The sequence below is a fragment of the Camponotus vicinus genome, unplaced genomic scaffold (genome assembly GCF_025532165.1).
Source record: "Camponotus vicinus isolate PSW18456_S1 unplaced genomic scaffold, iyCamVici1.0 SCAF_6, whole genome shotgun sequence".
NCBI classification, from domain to species: Eukaryota; Metazoa; Arthropoda; class Insecta; order Hymenoptera; family Formicidae; genus Camponotus; species Camponotus vicinus.
The window spans coordinates 4,111,312-4,123,426 of NW_028141978.1; the positions used below are offsets into that span (position 1 = coordinate 4,111,312).

Here is a 12,115-nt window from a genome sequence, read left to right on the forward strand (position 1 = left end):
CAAGCTTCCGGTTTCCGTTTCCGAGCAGCCATCTTGTTACCGGTTTAGATTTCCTGAGGGCGCCCCATCGAGTCTCGATGGGGTTCGCATTTAACTTTTGCGACCCCCAGAGAAACTTTTCATTATTCGCGTTATGATTTACTCGCTCAACCAACAACAAGAAGCAGATTGTGAATTCAAATCGACGTTTCTTATCTCTTGCAATTTCCTCTCGCGATTAAGATAATCGAGCTACATAATCGCGTCATCTTATCAAGTCGCGTAATAAAACGTGATCGTATATCAATATTCTCTGTGGAACTTTATTATTCAATTAGATTCCGCGAAACGATAATGTGTGCAAAACAATGATGAATAATCGTATAAATTTAAGCGAAATTATCAGGCGATAACGGCTATCGCCAAAAGTTTCTATCTTTTGCAATTTTAATTACCGATATGATTATCCATTTTGTTTCAATTTTCTTATAATTCAGACCATAATGTTATAAATCTAAATTATGGGAAAACTAAAAATCGACTGTGATAAATTAACTTATTACGACATTCTTCATTTGTATCTTTTCTTAATTTTGATAGGATCTTTTATTAGTTTAAACTCGAGTTTTTTAGCAAAAAATATTAAATTTTGTTTAGCAAAAATATAAATATTACTATTTATCACAATTTGCAAACATATACAATATACATTTTTTGTATATAAATAATATATAATACGTAAAATCAATATTATATATATAATTATCAAATATAAATACAAATATAAATATAAATGTTATATATAATTCAATCAAAACTTCAAATATATATTAAAATATATAAGTCTCAAATTAAAATGTAGACCAGAATTTTCCTAAAATTAAATAAAAAATATGATGTTCTAATCTATTCATTAGATAGCGAGAAGACTTTTTTAGTCGCTTCTAACTTGAAAACTACTGGTGCCTCGACATTCTCGATAAGATAAGATAAGATCAATTCTAAATTCGTCAGAGAACCTGTCCTTAATATTAGGATCAGACATGTTGTAGGTCACCTACATATATACATATTACGTTGCAGTACCTCAACTGTACACGAAACATATAAATTAGGATGCGCTCTTAGGAATGATATCTGTCACTGCTCCACTTTTCCTATCGGAGCGGGATAATACAAAGGACGTTCCCTCGGACTCTCCCCCCCTATCCCCTTTCTCCTCGCAATCTCTCTTATCTTCTCGTCTCGCATCATCGGCGGATGACGTAGCGAGGTAAATGGAGTGGACAGCGGGCAGCATATGCTTCGTGGCGATCTTCTCTGGCTGTACAAAACGAAACTGTCCCCACACACATGGAATATTCCGGCGCGATGCGCCAACGCGAAATGTCGGCGGTGCGCCGAACCGGAAGCGGGAGATAACATTCAACCCGCGCGTTATACCGGGCCTATGATTTATATGACCAGCCGTAATCTATAGATTTGGACATAGTCCACCGACTTTTGCTCTACTACCTACCTACCTATCTAAACGCCGTCGGCGTTTTACCGCCTGCGACGCTGCAATCGTCTTTAAAACTCTCTGAAAAAATTCATAAATATTCCAATAAATAAAAAAAATTACATATTTAAGTATTTAATTTAATTACACATTAAACGTATAAAATTATTTTATTTTATGAATTTATATAGATCCCTGAACTAATAAATTTTAGATCTGTTTGTTCAAAAAAATTTTAAAGATATTTTTATTTTTTTTTATTGTGCGGTTTTTTTTTACGTTCAATGAAGATTATTTTTAAAATCATGTGACATATATATATATGCAATGAGTGTTACATATTTATATGATTGAATTTATATCAAATGGTCTAATTGAATCGTCCAAAGCAATGCGGCTCCTGTCGCGAAGTGTGAGCATCCAAAAGATGCATAGGAGATAAAAATCTCTCAGGAGTCAGCGTATCGCGCCGGGATACGCCAATCAATAGCCGAAAATAAATTGATAGTTTGTCGAGCGACGGGACGTCCCCTAATATTTCCGAATGTAATCGAAGGGGTGTGCGCGCTCTTAGAGAACCCAGAAAAAAAAGGAAAAATACAGAATAACGGAAAGGAAGGATGGTAGAGCGGGGGATGAACGTCGCCGAGGAGAGGAAAAAAAAACGAAAAAACTTCGACAATGCAGTTACAGGCAGGCGGGAGAAGAGAGAGGACGAGTGGACGACGTGTTCCGGGGGTGTTTTATTGGCTGGTTTCCGTGGGGTGGAAATTCCGTATAATGTACGAGATGTTTGCGTGGACTCTTTTAACTCTATCCCTCGCAACGGGGCTATCGCAGGCCTCTCTTATTGTTAGTAGATTTGTCGTATACATGAAACTAATCGAATCGGTGAATCGATGTACTTGATGAGAAAATCCTTGATATTTTTTTAATCCGAATTATATGGTATATTAGTATCCTTATTTTAGACTCAATAATATATCGCTGATTCTAATTTCTAGACACTTATCTTCTATTAAAATCTTATTTAATTTTTTGACATTTTTCGATAAAAATAATTACACATTTATTATCCTGTTTATTATGTTTTAAATTATATATTCAACAATATCCTGCTTTAATATCTACATCGTACCTGTTCTCACGCTTCATGAACATTGGCGATTGTTTCGATAGAGTCACAGCGAAAGGCTCCATAAGAACACTGATCTTCGATGACCCTTGAGATCAGAACGCCGGGATCGAGCGAACCGCCGTTGTTCCGATTGACGTCGGAACCGGAAGCGACGTTCCCTTTTTATCATTTTTTTAAAGGGCTAACGCACGTGACACGTGCCGACATTATGCCGGAGTGCTAAGTCGCGTGACCGGAAGGAGCGTCCTAATTGGTATCGATTCCGCGTCGACGCTGCTCTTTTCCACCCACGCCATTCGGCGGTCTTCGTTTGCATTATTGCATTTCACCTCAATCTTAGTAACCTTTCTCAAAAATAATTGTAGAATACATATCGATAAAATATTATGATAGATTTATTTTTTTAGATTTTTAATATTTTATATAAACTAATCACATATCTTAAACTCGATATATAATTGTGCAATAATTAAATAAAATAATTAATAACACTTTCTAAAGTATATCGACTATTAATATTAAAGTGTATTTTTTTATTGTATATCGCGTCTGTCTTCTAGTTATATCATACTTTTTACAAACTTGAGAAAGACATAGTGTAAAATATTTTAAAATATTGCAGAGAATAAGTCATCGACGTTAATCGATTATTTCGACGTGTTTTTGTTCGAGCACGAACAAAAAGGCGCGTTTAGTACTTATTCGATCGGTATTCTCTCGGTACGTCCGACGGAAATCTGAATGTCCGTCCGCGTCGAGGGGCGGCAGAAGTTTGCCCGAAACTTTTTCAATCCCAAAAACTTTCCGCCGCGGGCAGTTTATTGTGCTGTTAGGAGTTTCAAAGGAGTTGGACGGATGTCGAACGGTCGAATTGTCAGCGTTACTCGAGAGAGCGTTGTCGTTCAAACATTATCGAACATACTGAAGAGACGCATCTCGATGTCATGGCTGAAATTGTGCGTAAATTCCTTGAGATTGCAAGACGCAGACAAGAAAAATACGCTCGCTTCATAACAGCTGCTAGTTTGGACAATGATTTACAATGAACCGATGTGAAATATAATGTTGTTGCTCTCTCTTAAATAAAATTAACGTATCATTATTGATAAGCAGTGATTTCAGTTATAAATAACGCTGAAATTTCTGATCTTTAATGAAAGTTTGTCACTATTTAATCAGAGACTTATTTGCTGATGCAAGATTAGTTTGAGAGGGAGTGAAAAATAATATATATGGTTCAAAACAATCTGATTAATTCGATAAGATATTTGAAACAAGAAATTTTGGGAAAATTTTTGATATATTTATTCGCATTAAAAAAGATATGGTAAAGTATGTTGAAAAAAAAGATTTCGCAAAAATACTGTTTCCATTTCTGATATCCACATTTTATCTCTCCTGAAAAGCTGACAATACAGAACTACTTGGTTTTTATAGCGATATCTTCGATTTAAACATCTTTATTCTTGAAGACTTTCCAGAAAAACATATTCATCGCAACATGTTTGGCTACTTCGCGGAGGACAAACAATAAATAGCTTTCTTCGAGCTTTATTTTGTTGCAATTCAACGAAACTCGATGCTTTCCGACGCTCGTATACCGCAATAACAATGGTCCTCGCGAGTTTCTTGTCGCGTTTCTGGCAACGTTCGGGATTCATAAGGACACATCGATTTTTCCCAGCAGCATCTCGCGCGATATCTCGAGACCGCGGCAGCCTGAGAGTGCAGAGTGTGCTCTGGAAACTTGCCAGAGAGAGCGTGCATCGTCGGCCGAGATGATAAGTCTCTCTCTCTCGCGGATGGAAAAAAGTCGGAGTAGATTAATCAAAGCAGAAATTCGGAGCGACGAGAGCGACCGCCGCCGACAAAGCATATTCCCCGCTAAGAATGGATCGTTTCCGGTTCCGCTCTCTTTATGGTACATTGCGGCCCAGCGATGTATTAAGATTACTTAATCAATAAAGCCCCGTACGCATAAAACTAATTCGTTTTTCAGTTCCCTGGGCGAATCCTCCTCGCGCCATCTCTCTTGTTTTCGATTTTGATTAAAATGTCAATCGATATATTTTATATGTCCCGTCACCCTTCTTCATCCGCAGAATTCTGGATAAATAAATCGGGATCAATTTTTTTTGTCTAAAAAAAGGTTAGGCTTTACAAGATCTTTTTTAATGGTTTTTAATGGTTTTTTAACACACACTATTTCCTGCTTTATCTTTATTTTTAATTCTCAAACTAAAACTTTCTTAAAATTCACTCAATTTATTTTCTTTATCTATAACGGAAAATAATAAAAATTTATAACAGAAATTTCACAACGTTTTACATCGCATTTTCGAATACAAATTTCATAGAACGTACTATTTGCGTCCACAGCAAATTCTGTTCTTTGCACATCCTTTGGGAATGAAAAGTTGAGTCGCTTGTTTGAACGAGACGCGTGCACGAAATGGTTGAACGTGGATTGAACAAACAGAACCATGGTTAAACGACAGTTAGCGGGCCGTTAGTCACGGTTAAGTAACCAAACATTGACACTTGATATGCATTGTGGCTCCTCGATTGATATCAACTGAAGAAGAGGTCATATGCAATTATAGTTTCGTCAGAAAGAAAACACATCACAGAGAATCGATTAATTACTATCACTCTTTTACAAATCATATAATTATTATTTAAATTTTAGAAAATACTGTTTTAAATGTATTGATTTATCATACACAATATTTCTTCATTACAAAAATTATTTTTCTTTAATAATAATACAAATGAAAAACATAATTCTGATTATTAAAACTAACAATTAAAGTTTCAAAACGATTAAAAATTATTATTATATAATATATATATTAATCTATTTTATCTTTATTATTAAAATGACTTTAAATAATAAAAATATTAAAATTGATTAATCAATTTTCTCAAATAAAATAAAATAATAATTTAGCTCTTTTTCTCTCTCTCTCTCTCTTTTTTCTTTCTTTTTTTCGTATAACTATATGGCAAAACTTGAAAGAAGCTATCACACACACATGATTCGCAGCAGCGATCGATGAGGATCACGCGAAGAACATATAATGCATCATAGAAAAATATATCGATTCTCTCGTTGAAGGCTATTTCGAGCTACAACACATTGTACAATAGGTCCCTTTGCTTGTGGGATCGAGAGGAAAAATTGGAGCCGTGCCGAGGAGGACGGGAGTTTTTTCTGGCCCTTTTAATCCTGACTACTTTGCGCCAGCTTCCTTACGAAGCCCTTTGCCCTCTTAAACGTTTCCCGGTTTCGCGGCTAAATCTGCTTAAACGAGCTGCCCGTCTCAGAATGGAACAACTTTTTCCTCCACTTTTATCCGCGGTGACAGTCGTGATTTACTCGGTGTTGTGTCTGTCGCCTGAGGTGTTCCCTCCGCGTGACTTTAAAACATAAAAATTAAACGTGAAATATTGTAAACCGTGTACATGCAAATATATATATATGCACAAGCTATATTTTTAAAATATATTAAGTTTCAAGAGTGTTATATTTTTACAAGTATAAAATATCATTTAAAAATTCGATTATCAAATATAAATATTTTTATTGGTACAACAATCTAATAATAATAATATTTAACTAGTTTTAACCATTATAATCTATTCAAACGACGTATTATGTGTCAAAGTCTGCACCAAATCTTTCTTGTCAAAATTTGCGAAAATTAAAAAAGTCCTTAAAGAATAACAGAAGTAAGAATGATCAAGGATCCGCGACGAGCAATATATACTCAATCCAAGGACCCTAATTCCGCGAGGACGTGTCGAGCAACGAGAACGTGTCCTCCCACGCCCCATCGGGGGTTATTTCGCCCCCGTGACAATGGGGCGCACACGCGCTTAAACCATTAACCGATGGTTACGCCGATATATGTTCGAAATCGTTTGGGAATCACCGACGATGTGACTGCAGTGACACGTTGTCACTATATTTCCCGCGATCCTATCGTCTCTTCCCGCGCCCTAACATATCCCGAAATGCGCGAAAGAGCACTCGAGATTATAATGAAACGCGTGTCTTGTAAATACATATATAAGCAATGCATAATATAATATATATACAATACATAATAAAATATATATAATATAATATCTATACAATACACATAATAAAATTAAAAAATTTAAGTATCCACGTATAAATCAAATTTCTTATTATCTATTATATAGAATATATATATTTCTATACAATAAAGAAATAAAAAATAAATTTGCGTGATCTCACTAAACAGCCTGCGTGTCAAACATCACATAATTAATTTTTATGCGGTCGCTATCAATAAGTTTTGTGTCACTACGAGAGATTTTCGCAAGATTTCTTCAATAAAAAAAATAAATAAATATCGAAATAGTTTCTCCTATCAAATCATAACAATCGCTTAAATGCCAGCTTTATCGCGCACAATAACGCGTTTAGCGAGCGAGATTCGAGTAACGATGCGTAGGAGACGCAAGTGAGATTATCCGGTAGGATTTTCGCCTGCTGAAAACTTCGTGAAAACACGACGCATTCACGATGGGCGTTAGCGCGTGCATTGATTTGCCGCTCAATTTCTCCCAGATATTTCTTCAGAGGGAATCCCGCAGCGCACCGGCCGCAGCAAACGGCTCTTCTCTCCCCCGTGGTAGTCGTAAGCCGGCATTTACCCGAATTGAGACATAATGCCACGTTTACCGTGCCATGGATAAGCCTGTTAAATGTGGACACCAGCGCATAAATGCCAGCATATTCGTGAAAATCAAAACTGCGACTTGAATCACGACAATAAATCTGAAATCCATTCAAACGCGCACCTAGCGACTTCAGTATAAATGAAAAACACTTCGTGGTCCCGTTTTATACATAAAATATTTGATTTAATATTTATTTTTATTAAAAATAGAAAAGATAGAAAGAAATAATGCTTTCTCTGCAACAATATTTATTTATTTATAAAATATATAAATTTTTAAATTTGAATATTGTGCACATATCTTAATAATTGCATGTAATTAAGATTTTCCATTAAAATAAAGATCACTTTAAAAGTAATTGTAGAACAAGACCTCCCTTACTTGCACTCCTGAAGTTTAATTCGTCAAAATCTCTTTTCTTTTAACAACTTGTAACTCTAAAACTCTAAATTTCGATCATTAAGAAAAAATTGTGTTCCATTTTTATCTGAATTCCTTTTTCGAACAAAAAACAAATTAAATTCATTTTTATAAATCCTATAAAAAATTCCTATTAAAAGATTTAAATTTTCTAAATAGTGAAGTAGCGGCAGAGCACATCGAAAGTTTTCCTTTATTTCTCTCGAGTTACATCGAAGTTAGTTACGATGTGCCAGAGAACGCACGTACATTTCACGTCCATGTGTGAGGGTACAACGTGTGCATGTCTACGCGGATATACGGAATATATACCAGCCTAGAGAGAGAAGTAGGGGTGGAAACAGCTCCCTGCATGCTCACCTGGGCAAAGGCGTGGCTTTCGCGACAGTGGTCGATAGCGTGGCTACTACCCCGGAAAACACACCCCTGTATTCAGGGGTGAAAAGAGGCGAAAAAGAGAGAGAAAAAATGAGAGAAGAGAGAGAGGGGAAAGAATGAAGGAGAAGCCGGAGGACTCTCAGTTATCGACACTCTCTGACGACAACATTATTGTCAGAGCAACGTATACCTCTCGCCTATTATATCAAGAATTATTTCCGCTGGCTTTTACGCAAAATGAGAATAAACGCTGGTGAAATTCGCAATATTACGGATTGAAAAAGAGAGAGAAAATTTATATAGATCACGGAATATTTTATCATTGATTATCGTTATTTATATAAAAATACCATACTCTACTATAAGATATGTTTAGAAAAAAAGGACAGCTACACACATGATCAGGTTTTATGGCTTCTACAATTTTTTCAATTTTTTTCATATATTTTTAAAGTATTTATTCTTAAAGTTCTTAATCTTTATTATAATTTTATATCAATTCTAGAGAAATATATAATAAATTTATATATATTTGTATTATTCTACGTTGTATTACTATCTGCATTAAATTCTATATTATAAATTATATTATAAATTATTACAATTATTATAATTATTATAATTATAATTATATTAAAGATTATATTAAAGATCCTATATTATAAATTGTTAATATACAAAAATTATGAATTAATTGAAAACTTTTGAGCTTTTGAAAAAAAGTTGATTTGAGAATAATGTAAGAAAAGACGTATGTGACAACGACGAAATTTCTGGCTTAACGCGTTCGAAATTATGACAGATGTTTGAAGATGCAATTCGCGTATTGGCAAGCGTAGTGACATGTTTATTGTCGGATTTTAAGATTATTTATTGTTCTGACGACAGAACAGATTTCATCAATTGGACGGATTTATATCTCAATCACATGATCCAATTTTCTCGATCTTTGACAGCTAACGAGATAACTTTTAGAAATTAAATCAACTTCAATAATATTCGGTTCTTGTTTATTATTTTACCATTACTTTCGCGTAACATTATGAATGCAAGCGAGATTTTCTAACGGCAGCTGAATGCACTGCTCTATTGCCGCTAATTAGATTTAAAGAGGCGCTTTCATCAAGAGTAAGAACCTGTTTAAGAACTCCTTCAACCGCGAATTAGGGAAACTTCCGATGAATGTGCAACAGCGTGTTGCCAGATTTTAAGTTGGCAATCGGTTGGCTGCGTAAATATAAAAAGTTGCTAATTTTATTCGAATTTAATAAAAATCTAAAAAATATATTTACTAATTAAATAAACACTGTGATAATAAAACTATATATTTACTTACAATATTATTATTATATAAATTGAGTTAAACTAATATCTCTCTCTTTTCCAACGAATAATCTTTGCGATATATTAAAATCATTTACACTTAATTGACTTTTACTCGTGGAGCAGTTTGCGATCATAATAGGTAACATATGATGGAATATTTCGTCGGGCAAAGAAATCGACTAACTGACACATTCGCTAGCGAATTGACGAAGATTGTAACAAATTGACTGGCGTGTCTAGATCCTGCGCTGGCTTATAAGGGAGCGGGTATAAGCCCCTTAATAGATCAAGATCCGATCTAAACACCACCGTGTCAGCGTTATGCCGGCAAAGTGCTGGTTTGTGTTACCGGAAGTAACATAATAGCCAATATGGAAGCTCATCATATATATCGGGCCATTGTCTCACGGGCCGCGTTTGCTCGCGCAAACGATCGCAGTCCTTTTTTCGCACGCATTCTAGTCGTTGAAAGACGGGGAAACCATTATAAACGCGAGAAAACTTGATGAAATGATGTAAGTGTAAAAACTCATTGTTAAATAACGCGATATATAGAAGTATTTAATATACTACACATTATTTTATATTATTGCGATTCTCTATATATTATATTTATATGTATCATGCATCTTCTCTTCTATAAAAGCTTCCCTTCAAAACGTTACTCATGTCGCAACAAAAGCTTCAAACATCAGCGACAAGAAAATTATGCGAATACTTTAATCAAATTAAAGTATTTTATAATTATATATTTTATAAAATGAATGACAGCTTCAATCTCGAGTGCAAATTTCCTTACGATATATGGTATCAACGAAACTTTGAGCTCACGTCAAAATCTTTCTGGAGAGACGGATATGTATAGTCACTCGCTTCTTTCACTTTCTCTGGAATTCTCTCAATAATACGGAAACACATGAACGGACGTTTCTCAATTGGTGCTTCTCTCATCGTTCTGACTTTTTCGTGATAGCCAGGTAAAATTCAACATCCCTCGACGAAGGGAGAAAGAGCGGGTATGGCAGTAGCGCGTTTCATGCTCAAATGGGGGGCTAACATGACCACAATTACACGCCATGGTCCACAGTTAGTAGGCGCGACAATTGGCCGGATGTTTCCATTGTTATGGTCGGTGTGACCCGCGGTATTGTTCAGCAGTTTAGGGATGACTGAAAAGCGTCGATTCCGAAGGAAATGGCCTTTAAACGCAGAGAATTCCATTGATGCGCGTTCAATGACACAGTTATCGATGGGCAGGGTACATAATCGTCATTATCTTCATCTTTCGCAAAGTAGCCGTTGAAATGTAATATATATAAGAGAGAGAGAGGGAGAGATAGAGAGCGAGAGAATTTGCGATTATTATAAATTGAAAATGCAAAATGCATTTGTAATTGTAGCACATGTCTTTTATTATATTGAATTTTTCTAGTTTGTTAAATCATTCTATTAAATCACCATTTTAATTTGTCGAGAAAACGCATCAAACAAGTGTAATAAATAAATGTAATAAATAAGTGTAATAAATAAATAAGAAAGGAGAAGAATATAAGATATTTGAAAAATATCGGTTATATATATCCACACAATTTAACTTGTGTGTGCTTTAATGCCATTAGATTTTCCAAATATTGGCGACAGAAGGGTGCTTCAACTCCGACAACCCCTTCCTATCATCGCTCGATTTTAAAGACATTTAAAATAGAGTTCACTCGTGGCGCGCCGCGACTTTTGTATACGATGCGACTTTAATTTTTCCGAGACGCAAGCTCTACAATATCGAATCACTCGCTCGATCGAGTGGCAAATCAGCAGCGAACGGTTTTACGTTTTCATTTGTAAGAGTGCACTCGTATCGGCCGAATCCCGGTCTTCTCCCTTCGGTCCAGTGTTTCCGGTCGTATCGGCCCTTATTGGTATCAGCTTCTCCCTCATCCCCGATGTGTTCTCCGATATTTTTTTCCGGGATAACCAGCGCGGCGGATGCACATAAAATTAAATTCACAAAGCGCCGCGAATTTCCGTGTCCTTATGACCGTAAGGGTCGACGTACCGTGGACTGTCCGAGGGTCGCTTATGTCTCCCTCGAATTTTATTTTGTGAAAACATGATTGGGAAAAATAACTGCGAGAAAGAAAAGTTATAATAATAATGGAATAAGAGAATTTATTTTCTAACGTTTTGTTTTAATTAAAAAAATTTAAATTAAAAGAAAATAAAAATTATTAAAGTTCTCCTCAATAATCTTCTCTTTCTAAAAACATAATTTACTTAATACAAAATATAAATAATTTAAAAAACAAACTATTTAAATTAAACACTTTAACTAAAAAAATAAACCTCGATTCTTTGACATATTTATTAATCTCTCATTTTCGCCAAATACGGCACTAAAAATTATTAATATTAGCAATCAAAAATATGTATCTTATAATTCAAAATTTTACTTCTACCTCAAAGTAATTTCAACCCTGGAGGGCTTGGAATTAACGCCGGTCGATGTCGGTTTTCACTATAATTTCCCAAAGATCGATCGCGAGTTGACTACACTCGTCGCCGCATTTTTCTTTTCAAAGCAACAGACTCACGAAACGGGGCGGATCGATTACGAGTGCATTCTCGACTGAAGCAGAGGTGTGTACTTAGGACTGACTCCTCGG

The 12,115-nt window shown here is 35.3% G+C and overlaps 1 long non-coding RNA gene across 1 annotated transcript in view; it reads right to left on the reverse strand.

Moving 5' to 3' along the window:
- LOC145973323 (uncharacterized) overlaps positions 1 to 12,115 on the reverse strand; it is a 47,604-nt gene that overhangs the window by 7,645 nt on the left and 27,844 nt on the right. The window lies entirely within an intron of this gene.